This window comes from Acinonyx jubatus, chromosome A2, assembly GCF_027475565.1.
Source record: "Acinonyx jubatus isolate Ajub_Pintada_27869175 chromosome A2, VMU_Ajub_asm_v1.0, whole genome shotgun sequence".
In the NCBI taxonomy this organism is placed as follows: domain Eukaryota; kingdom Metazoa; phylum Chordata; class Mammalia; order Carnivora; family Felidae; genus Acinonyx; species Acinonyx jubatus.
Window position 1 is genome coordinate 25,790,943 of NC_069383.1, and position 12,411 is coordinate 25,803,353.

The following is a 12,411-nucleotide window of genomic DNA, read 5'->3' on the forward strand; positions in this document are numbered from 1 at the left end:
TTGAGACCACTTTATGGGAATTACAAATTATTCTTTAAGAATTCCAAAAATGTTGAGCTGTGTGCAAACCTAGGTTTAATATATCCTCTCTCTTCTTTGTCCACATTACTGCCTCATGTTACCAAACTTTTTTCAATGGTCTGTGGAATGCATTTTTGCACAAATAAAAAGAAATGTATATACTCATACTGTGTTTTTTCCAGCACTCTGCCTCTCTTTGACACAGGATAAGAGTTGTTTAGACAACAGAAGCTCCCTCTATGGAGAAGTCAAACTTCAGTAAACCATTTGAAGAGGGACCTCTTTTCTAGTTGAATAGTTGGAGAATGGTGTGTGGTTTGGCATACCACTTTCTTTTCTCAAAAACACCAACCGTTACTTTTTCATTTTGGTGATTATAATGCATAACTCACTCTTTGGAGGCAATGGAATCTCATTCAGCATTAAAATAAGCACTATGTTCATTCAGACTATGAGAGGAAGAGTTTCATATCCTGTAGTAATCAGACCAAATCTATCGTTTAGTATTTGGGGACACAGAGATAGTGACAAACGAGTATAATCAGATGAACATGAACTGAAACCATTATACCATAGGAAATTCTGAAAAAGAAAAAAAAAAGTGGGTTAAGTTAAAAGAACAGACTTCTAAGTAAAAAGCAAGAAGACTGACTTCAGATTGTCCTTAGAAGTGAATCTGGTCGAAGTATCAAGGCAGATGTAAACAGCCTTGCTGTGTGTAGCAAAGTTTCAGATGGAAGCTATATGGCCATCCCTAAGAAATTATGTGCAGAAATTTCTTGTCTTATATCATAAAGTGTGACTAGATGGCCCCTTAGATTATTCTAGCAATTATGAGCTAAACATCTATATAGTACCAATCACCCTGCCAAGGGCTGCAAAGAGCAGAGAGGAAGAAAGACATCTATATTCTCAATAGTGATGGAGTTTAGAGGAATCCTATGAGGTTTCAAAATGGAGAAATATTTCATCTCTAAGAATCTCTGATTTGGGTGTCACTTTTGAGATGCACCAGGTGGTTACCATTGTGACACTGATTAAGATAAAACAATGATTAAAGTTTGCCAACTCTAAATAACCTGGAATCAAATCATCCTAGGTATCAGAGAAGTCCCCTACTCTTGAACAAGTAACCCTGATAACAGAGACTGATATGGTGTGTACAGAAGAGTGTAAGGTGTTTTTGAAGAACAATTTAAAAATTATCTGCTCAATGACTAATCATATACCAGCCTGAAGTGGGTCTCTTTCAGGTATATGTGTGCATAATTCACCAATAAATAAAAATAAACAGTGTAAAAATGCAAATATGAGCACATTAGAACCTATTAGAAGGTCTCACTGGTTTAAATTTTAACAGCAAACCATATCGATTACCTTAAATACTTTTCTGACACTCAGCCTAGTTAGTGTAAGTTTCAGGTCTCTGGAAAGGGTCACCTCCAAATGGTTTGCTATTCTTTTCTTTTCTTTTCATTGTTTTTTAAGTCCATCTGTCATTTCTGAACAAAGCATCATGAAATGTTTTTGAATACCGTCATGTGACTTTTAGTAGATGGATAGTGCTAAGCTAATCCATGACAACCCAGGAACGAGGGAGATAGAGGAAGCCCTACCCTAATCCCACTCTCCTTCTGCCCTAAGTTTCCTGTGGATGTCTCCTTATTGGCTGAACTCAAGGGAGCTCCTCAATGGCTTCCATGGGGGTTAGTCTACAATACAAGCCACAGAACAGAGTGCATACAGATAGAAAGTGCTTCTAGAGAGGCAAATGGAATAGATCAGGCACACATGCCCAGTAGTTACAAGGCTGTCTTCTATGTAGTTGGGGTACAATGGTAAAGGGAAGAGTTTCTGCCCTTTGGCAATCAGACAAGTGAATAGTTAACTCCATAGCGCTGGGATGGGCATTATGTTAGAAGCGAGTACCGGGAGATCTGGAAACGAGGAGGTACCTAACCTAGAGTTGCTTCTTCCTCCTACAGACTGTTAGTATTTGAATACAACCACACTTGTCATAAAGATAGCACAGCTTAAAGATGAAATGCGTGGCAAAGCAGAGTTTCTAAGTACCACGTCTGCCTTCACGAAGTTCCAAATCCAGGGAGACTTTTCTGAATATAGCTGATTATTTATACAAAAGAAAAGTATACATTAAACTTTTTCTAAGTTGATATTTAATATCTCATGCCTACATCTACTTTAAACTGCAAAAAAAAAATGAGAGGAGAAAGAAAAAATGTTTTGTTATTCCATGAGTCAAGTATAAGTTATGATGAATTTGCCAGAAAGTAAGTTGAAGTCTCTTTTAGGTTGGGAGATGACAAGACAGATATTTCATACGGCAGAATTTTGCTTTTATTTCTAGATCTCAGACCCTTGACCCCAGAAACACAAGGGCTCTGGATTTTGTGAGACTACAAAACAATCATTTAGCCTTTGGGCCTTGACTGCTTTATCTGTAAAATGGAAGTAATAAGACTTTCTATCTCCTTCAGAAGGCCTCAATTTTGATAACTAATAAAACGTTTTGAGCTCCTTGGAGATCCGCCACTAGCTGGGATGAAGTGGGTTATTATAACAGCACTTCTTGAACTATTGGTACTTACAGCAACCGAAAACAAAATATATCACATCCTGTTGAAACTGCCCTTGGATAGGAAGAGTGCAATTATCCAAGGTTAAAATTGATTGCAGAGTGTCTGTGAACATCTGGACCTTTATAAAGTGTGTGTTTGGAGCCTTAAGATATGTGGACTATTTACAAAAGTGCTCTCGTAGAAAAAGTAAGCATAATGCACTCTTCCCGTCCCTACAGCTTTTGAATGTGTGGTAGTGTCAGAAAGCTAAAATTCCTTTTCCCTTGCAGTGTCAGCCACCAGCAATGCTGTCATGTTTACGTGAGAGGATGGAGGTGGCTTTTTCTCTTTGGGGGGAGTATCATCAATGTCACCTAATTTAGACAGAAGTGGCCAATGTAGAAACAGCACATGGTGTTTCAGGCAACTGCATTTCAAACTCAACTATAGCAGTATGTGTGATATGAAATCAATGGCAGGGTCCCCATTTATGAAATGAGACCTATGAATCAAACTCTGGGAGCGAGGCCCAGGCTGCTGTATTTTGAGAAGGCCCCACAGCAGACTGATGAGCGGCTCATTTTCACATGAGCTCTACTGCAGCAGGTGATTATCAGGTTCTCAAAGTTAACTCCCCCTGTGTTCAGAAAACGATCTTAGGGAACCTCGTATCTTTCTCCACAACCTCTTAAGACTTCCAATTCAACCTCAACTCGTCCATGCCAGGGAAGGAGGTTTGCCTGGATAGACCAGTCATTGGCCCAGAAACAACCCTTTCAGGCTCTGCCTCTCCCACAGGCATGGGGAAAATGGCAATGCCATGGGGGACGGTTCTGTTTTGTTGTCTCTTGTGGGCACCATCAAACAAAAGTGTGTGGGTGACTTGTTTCTGTCTTAGCCAAAATCCCTGAGTCTGAAATACAGCTCAGAAAATGAAGTCATAAGATCGCCAGGGGAGAACAGAATCTATAAAAAAACGGCAACATAGAAAGACGAGAGAAAAAAAAAAATAGAAGCAGTATTTGGGTCCTGTTCTTGGGAACCATTTAGGGATTATTTCAAAGGCTGCATTTGGTTAGGAGACTAGGAAATGCTGGATCTTGCCCTTGGCCACAGCTGCTCCTCTAAGAGTTCCCCGGGAATACACACACACACACGCACACACACACTACTGAGCTGGCAAAGAAGCCAAGACAACTTATTTTTACCAACTGGAGTTTGGACCCCTAAATTTCAAAGCAAGACCTGAAGCAATTGTTCTCAAAGTATGGTCCTCAGACAAGCATTCTAAGAATCATCTGGAAGCTTATCAGAAAAGCAAATTGGAGCACCTGGGTGGTTCAGTCGTTTAAGCCTCTGACTCTTGATTTCGGTTCAGGTCAGTCTTGCGATCTGTGCTGTCAGTGCAGAGCCTGCCTGGGATTCTCTCTCTCCTCCTCTTGCCCTGAGAGTGCTCTCTTTCTCTCTCAAAATAAATAAATAAACTTAAAAAAAAGAAAGAAAATAAATGCAAATTCTCAGACCCCACCCAAACCTACCAAGTCTCCCATTCTGGAATGGGGCCATTCAGTCTGTAGTTTAACAAGCCCTCCAGATTATTCCGCTGTGCTGCTCAAGTTTAAGAACCACTGATTTAAGGAACAATAAAAACGGCCACTGGGATCTTCCATCCCTGCTTTCTCCAAAATCTATCTCAGATCTTTTGTTTTTAATTCCAAATGGTGGAAGAGGCAGCTGCAGAGTCAGAGGAACAGGAACAGGAGAGTAAGAGAAAGCATTTACTTCACTGCCTTCAGAGGCTATCGGTGTGGGCCGCGTGCCCCAAAGACCAGGAAGTCTTTTCCAAAACAGGGCAATAGCTGTTGAATTGACACAACCATGCTTGGGGCGGAGACAGGGAATTCCCTGATAACCTCAAAGGCAGACTCACCATTGTGCTGAGTGGTACGGCATTTTTGGAAAAAACTTTGTTGGTTTTCTTTACATTTATTTTACTCTCTATGTTGTTTGCGTTTATAATGATAGGTGAATGAAACACCATAATCTTTAATTAAGAATGTAGGGCTTCTAAATATCTTAATCTTGTCCTAGAATAGAGGTGGGAAGGAAGAAGGGAGAGACGGCACTCCGGGAGATTATGAGAGCTAGCCAGCAAGTCTTCTCCCTTTTGGGCATCAGGCATTTATTGCCTTCTCACCATTCAAGTTTGTGGATATTTACAAGCATTATCTTTGTGCTCCATATTCACTGACAGTACTTTAATCTGTACTCTCCACCCTGAGTAACACTTGATCTCACTGGGTAGGAAGGGCCTAACTAGGAATTGGTTTCCTCTGCAGCATGAAGTGAGAAGTACTCAGAGAAGGTCTTGGGCTCCCCCTAGAGGTGTGCACCTCTTATGTACTCAGATGCCAATTCTCATAGGGCGACACCTCTTGCCAGTCATGCCCTGGAGAGGAAAGGGAGGTTCAACCCACCGTAGTAAATTGCTCAAAGTCATGTAACTTGTGACATTGCCAAGCCAATGATATTGCCAAGTCACAGCCACAGGTGGCTATTCAATTTTAAATTAATTAGAAATTCAGTTCCTCAGTTGTACCAGACATATTCCAAGTGCTCAGCAGCCACGTGTGGCCAGTGGCTACAATACAGGCAGTGCAGACGTAGAACATCATTATGTAGCTGCAGGTTCAGGAGGGGAGCTACAGCTGAGGTGTGGCGAGAATCTAATGTTAACAAGAAGAAGCCCCATACCAGGGAAGTGACACTACAACATACAGATGGTAGCTAGTGTTTTCAGCACAGAACAGACGCTCCTGAGTTAAAGGTCCAGTACAGGGGAAAACAAATTCTGCATCCTGAGCCTGAAGTGTTTCAGGGACACGGCTTTATAACCACAGAATCCTCCATGATGAACAGCTTCTCTATGTCGCAGAGTTCTTCTGCCTTATCACCCAGCAGAGCCTCTGACTCTTTCTCAACCAACCCTACTTCCTATGCTACCCTACATAGTTCCTTTACTTTGTAATCCAAGACCCTGCTCACAGGTAAACTCAGTTAAACAAACAGAAGTAGGTAACAGCCTGATATTCCTATTTACCTCAAGCTTATTGTACTTCTTATCCTGTCTCTCTCTTTCCCTGGTCACTGTATGGATTCACTTTGGAGAAAGAAGGAGCCATTTATCCAATAGGAATGGAAGGTCAACAGATCTTCCAAGTTTCTTCCCAACCCTTCCCCTAGATGAGCACAGCAGTAGGAGAGTACACTGAGTGAGGGAGTCAATTTTATAAGTAGACTAGTAAGTGAAAATCATTTAGCAAATACCAGTAGCTTCCCTGGCAGCTTTTTTTTTCCCTTTGCTTATTTGGTTTGAAGGCCTTTATGAGCTCTACCAGTCCAGTCCAATTTAAGTGATCCGCTCCTGGAATAAGATGATTGCAAAGCATTATGCCATGCTATATTTCTGAATTTGCTTATCAGCAACTCTGTTTCTGAAAAGATTGAAGGGCAGCACTCCCTGTAAATATTAACTATTTTAGGAAAAATTAAATCTATAATCATATAAGTAGTGGTTATAAAATTATAAAACTGAACTCCCAAATCACACACCCAATCTCATTAACTTATAGCTGTATCTTGTAAATACACATGTATTCTCGATGTCAGATTTACATTCCTTGCCATTCATACAGAGTACAATACAATTTAACAGGAATATGTCGGATAAGAATTAGAAGGCCTTGATCATTAACAAAATAATAATTGGCTACAGTTTTTAAATGTAATAAACAAAATACAATAACTTCTACAAGTTAGGGTCTAAATCTGTGTGTAAAAATTGAGTAAAGACAGGCACAAACATAGTAAGACTCCTCCATATTGTACTAATGGGGACACAAGGTAATCAAATCTAGGAAAAAAATCTGAATTATACTTTAAGAATGTGGTCTTGTTACACTCAGAGCAACGGTAATATCAATGACAACAAAATTACTCACAAGAGAGCTCCAGGTACCGGCTGGCCTCTCTTCATCAGCAGATTTTACTGCAAAATGAATACAGGAGTGTTTGATTGGTTACGACCAGAGGGCTAACCCAGACGGCTGTTCAGGATCTTTCCAGGATCCCAGCCCATGATTGCAAGCAGTAGTGTTTAGTTACATAAACTAATGTGATAAAATAGTGAAATACTGTCCTTTCAACTAGGTTAAACATATTTTCTATAATGTTCTTTACGTTTTGCTTTTTGAAAGAGAGTAAATAGAGAAATACAAAAAGACCAGGTCAAATGATCACATTTCACATTAATGGAATTGGAATTAATCCCATTCTTCTCTGACTAAATGTCTCCAGTGTGTGTACCTGAGGGATAAGACATGGTTGAGGTCTGGCTCTGTGTCAGGTAACTGTTTTACAACCCCTTTAACCTCCAGTGAGTGGTTCCAAACCTCTCCAATCTGAGGGTCTTTCCTTCTTCAACCTCTGCTGTTACACACACAGTTGTAGTTTCCTTGCAATCTGTGCACAACATGTGGCATTAATCCAAAGAAATTTAGGGATTAGAGTCCATTTCTTACTGAACCGAGTTGCTATTTCTTCAAACCAAAAGCAGAGCAAAATTCTTTTTATTTTGCTATCACTAAAGAGACTGAAAAATTTTCTGGTCATGATTACTTGTATATCAACCTGAAATCTTTCATATTGGTCTTTTAATTTTATACCTCAAAGACACAACACGCAACAATTCTGTAATACTCTCAATTCCACTTGTTTTGCCATTGACACATTGAGATAAGTTGTGGCAAGAACAAGATGGGAAGCCAAAGACCACTCCTAAATATGCATTTCCCACAAAAATCCTCATGACAGGTGATCTGTGGAACTTGTCATACTCTCATAATATTGAATTCTTTCAATACTGGTGGGAGGTGGAGTTCCGTTGTCCAGCATGGTGGGAGGACTTATAAACAAAAGCCAGAGAGCAGAAAAGCAGCATCTTGACTAATTTCTCGATTAAAAAGACTTCTCTGGAGCTTACATTTTTTTCTTTTGCTCCATGTAATAAAACAGGGAAGGAGTAGAAATGATACTGTAAACATTAAGATTGGAAAAGTTACATACTCAATGGATATCCTGAAAGTCAGGTGACAGTTTTCACTTTGAGGAAAATGAAACAGTAGGTAGAGAAAATAAATCCATTATAGATAACAATTGAAAGGGTACCCATTGTCTATTAAATATTCGGCTTTCATGTGTCACTCAAGTGCCAGATTTTGGAGAAGACTGGATCCAATTCACAAAGGCTGTCTTCTCCATTTCAATTGTTGGTCTGAGGATAAACTGGTCAGTCCAGTCATCAGTCAAACAATTCAGTTAGTATCTATATTTAGATTCAGAATACGATCCTCAAAATACAGAGCAGCATTTCTAGTGATTTTATGACTTTTAATCTGACATTCATCAACGCAGGACACTTCAGTGCATCTTGTTAAAATGGCTGCAAAATTTTGGAACTCTGCCTTAATGACAATGTCAGCTGACCAACAATAAAACTTCTTTTAATTAGGAAGGTTCAAAAAATGCTCTAACCTCATTGTGGGTGGTCTCTCCATGACAGACACTGTTTCACCAGTTTCTCTTCTCCCATATGCTTGTCAACTTTACAGCAGCCCCCACCCACACTTGGTCAAGGTTTATGTTCAGCTGCGTCATTCAAGGAAGTATGCCAGACTGAAACATGGGGAAGAAAAAAAGAATACGAACATGACTTTGGGGATGAACAAATATCCTATTGATATTCAGCTACAGCTTCTGAAAATGTTCACAGGATGTTTGGAAATTGCATTTCTAAATGTTATGGGCTTCGGGTCTTTCAACCATGTAATGAATATATATTTTTCTCCATTTATTTATTATTGGTAGAAACTGAGTGATGGACTTTTCCACTACTGCCCCGTCCGTGTTTATTTTTCCATTGCCCCAGTCAGCATTGTTATCTGACAATGCAAAACAAGTTACGTTTGAGCTGAATCACAGAGGCAATCCTTCTTTCAAAGAATTTTCATCTGTCACCATCATCTCCACTAAAATGCACAACAGGGAATGACAGAATGATTGGTTTTATCTACATTTTGGTATATTTTTCTTTGAATGGCAGCCCCTGAGAACACAATTTTCAAGATAAAATAACAAAGCTGTGATTATTTCAAATGGCAAGGTCTAATGGAGGATTATAAATTATTGCCTAAAGTGCCAAGTACTTTGGACCAGTAGCTTGAAATTGTGTTCTGGAGATTGTTTGGAATGACTGCTTCTCAGAATCTCTTCGCTGAAGAAAATGAACTGTTTCCTGAAAATGGCAAATGACCAAAAACAGAAACAAATGAACAAACAAACAAGCAAACAAACAAAAACACTGCACAAAATAGCAAGGTCAAACTAAATTCACCTAAAATGGACTATATATTTCTCTTCATATTAGTATCACTTAATAGTATTTGTCAAAGGTATGTGCCTTTGTTTTCTAAAAGGAAAAAGATTTGTTAAAGTCTATTTTTGCTTTACTTTTTCAAATGATAAAATTCAAACACATTTGCATACATTTGATACATTTAAAATATATTTATCATGAAATCCTAACTGGAGGCTCATTGTAACAGGAAGTACTTAAAAGTTCATGAAGAAGAACTGTACGATAGATGCTAACAAATTTGAGATTTAGCTACTTAACTATGATGAATTCACTAAATAAGACACCTGTGTCTTGGGCTTGGGTTGAACTGAGCAGCAGCAGTAGGAGACCAAGCCAAAAAGATGATCAAAATGACTCAAATATTTTGGTTAAAACCCTTCTTTGGCTACCACTCACATCAGAACAATAACAGTATTTTCAAACCTAAAGGAGAATATTGCTATGCAAAATCATCTTGCTGTTAAAATGTAGCAGTGGGTCGCCTGACCATCTTTCCTTCTAAGTTGCTTTCTAAATTAAAGAAGCAGCTCAAAATGCTGAAGGCAGCTCATAACCTACAAAATCTGACCTGATGACGTCAACCACATACGTCAGCTTACTCCCTGTTGATCTATGACAGAGGACAATATGGAGGGAGATTGGTATGATTGTCTTAAAACTAAATGATCTGACTTCAGTGAAAATATTTTGGCAATCTGAATGAGCAATAAATTACAGACTCCACTGATCCCCCAACTTTTCTGTCCCCTGCCAAGATAAAACATCTTGGAACTCAGCGATGCCAACACTGTCAATATTGACTCTGTCAAAACAGAGGGCTGCCCAATTTCCTAGCGATCTCTCAGCTATGGATTCAGCCAATCTAGATGGGGCAGGCAGAAAAATAAAAGTTTTGGATCAAAAATACCTGAATTCATGAATTGGATTATTGTGAATTCAGTAGATTCTGCTTTCCTTAGCTAGTGAAAGGCAAAACATTACATTGCTGTTGGGAACAGACACGATCCTTCTAGCTATCTGTGGAGAAATGGCTGTGCAAATTCTGAATGAACGATTGTAGGAGGTAGTTTATGTGTTGGCTAGCATATCCCTAAGATCAAAAAGCTAAGTAGTTGAGTACTTTATGAAACAATAATAAAATTGATTGATGGTCACATATATGTCTGCTTTCTGGGCCTGAGATAAAAGGAAAATGAGGCTTTCTCCTGATTCTGCCTACATTAAGTGTGGCAGCTCTTCATTTCTTACTATATCTATAGTGTGGGCAGCAGGGAGGCAAGGGAAAAAGAGAAAGAAGGAAAAAATGTAGTGAGAATAGATGTGTCAGGAGAACAAACAAAAGTGAGGAGCATCTTTGAATGATTTTATTCTATCTGGAGAAACTGAGACATTGTAGTAAGACCTTAAAAGTAATTTCTGCATTTTTCACCCCATTTCAAAATATACATGCAGTTCAAGAACAATAGAGAGAGAGGAATTTCCTGGCAATGATTTTGAGCATTTGAATGGGCCATTGAAAAATCTTTATGGAAAGAAACAGTGATTTAAGGTGTGCTGAATCTTATAGTAATACATGAAAACTATGGTGATAAAAATTATATATATATAATATATATTATAATATAAAATATATATTTTTAAAATATATATTTTAAATATATATATTTAAAACATTTTTAAATATCTTATTTTAAAATATATAAAAATATATAATATATAATATATAGTTTTATATAAAATAAGTATATATTTTATTTTTATAGTATAAAAATATATATAATATAAATGTATATAATATAAAATAAATATGTGTGTGTGTGTATATATATATATATATATATATATATATAAAGGAAAACTAAGACGGTACTATAGAAATCAAATCATCCTGGGGTGCCTGGGTAGCTCAGTAGGTTAAGCCTTTGACTTCGGCTCAGGTCATGATCTCACATTTTGTGAGTTCAAGTCCCATGTTGGGCTCTGTGCTGACAGCTTCGGATTCTGTGTCTCCCTCTCTCTCTGACCCTCCCCCACTCATGCTCTGTCTGTCTGTCTCTCTCTTAAAAAAATTAAACATTTAAAAAATGTAAAAAAAAAAAATCAAAGTCCTATACAGTTGCCAAATTTTGCCAGTACAACTAAATAGTTCTAAAAAAAGGATCGTTTCTACCAAAAATAAAACATGGTTTTCTTTAAAACTAGGTTTCAAAGAAAAACTGTTCTATGTAGTTAACACTGTACATTTGAGGGCTTTTAATCTTATTCTTCCTTAAGTAATTATTGCTCTTATTTTCTTTAAGAAAAAACTCAAGTTGATTTACTCTCCGCCAGCATAAGTGACAGCACAGAATGTGGCTAGTGACAATCTGTCCCCTTCTCTTTAAAAACATGCTGAATGGAGAAAACAGTTAACTGTAGAGCCATAGCCTATGGACTAAAAGTCGGTGTTACATCTGTGTCTGTCCAAAGACAAGCACCCTTCCGCAGGCCCTCTTTTGTAAGAGGGGTGTTTGATGAAATCAAATCAGTACTGGAACTGAGACCAACTTCTCTGGATAATCTCTGATGAGACAACGCCATGATTAGAATTAATGATGATGTGGAAGTTGAAGTTCAAAATTTTCAGATGCAATAAAAATGAGCCATTTTAAAATAAATCAATGAAATCGATTAAGCAAAATTTTGGATACTCAGTGGAACTCCAAGCATAAAACAAACAAATAAACAAAAAAAACAAAAGAACCCACAAAACTTCCCAAGGGCAAAGATTTTCTTCTGTTTTATTCACTAATAAATTCTAAACTAGAACAATAAGTACATGGCAGTTACTTAGGTAACCTAAGGATTTGTTGAATGAGTAAATAAATGAATAAATACTTACAAAATATTAAAGTATGTGATACGAATAAAATATTTTATTTGTTCAAACAATTTATATGGACTGTCTCCTTTAATATAACTATCATATTTGGTATTTAATAATATTACCCTCATTTACATGTGAAAAAAACCCAAGGCACAGATGATTATGTGGTAGGGTCCCCTCCCCAAGTAAAGAAAAAAAACCTCAAGGCAACCTGGCTATCTATATGTGTACCTGTACATGACAACATCCCTCATGACCTTGTAACATGAGACCACTTAATCAGGCTACATGTTGGTGTGTTACCATCTTTGGGAGACAGAGAAGTAAAAATCATATAAAAAACTAAGCCATGTGGCATTTGGGGCTCAGTTCTTTGGGTAGGAACCCAACTGAGCAGTGCCAGCAGGAATAAAGTTCCTTCCTAGGAAGAAAGGCCTCGGTGTCACCACTTTTTGTGTGAGAATCCTGCT

The 12,411-nt window shown here is 38.0% G+C and overlaps 1 long non-coding RNA gene across 1 annotated transcript; it reads right to left on the bottom strand.

Annotated features, from left to right (window-relative positions):
• Positions 1-5,346: 5,346 nt before the first annotated feature.
• Positions 5,347-8,718, bottom strand: LOC128314624 (uncharacterized). Its single transcript, XR_008296486.1, has 3 exons — positions 8,193-8,718; positions 6,602-6,648; positions 5,347-6,024 (listed from the first exon to the last, which is right to left on the bottom strand). It is a non-coding gene; the product is annotated as an uncharacterized LOC128314624 (long non-coding RNA).
• Positions 8,719-12,411: the final 3,693 nt, after the last annotated feature.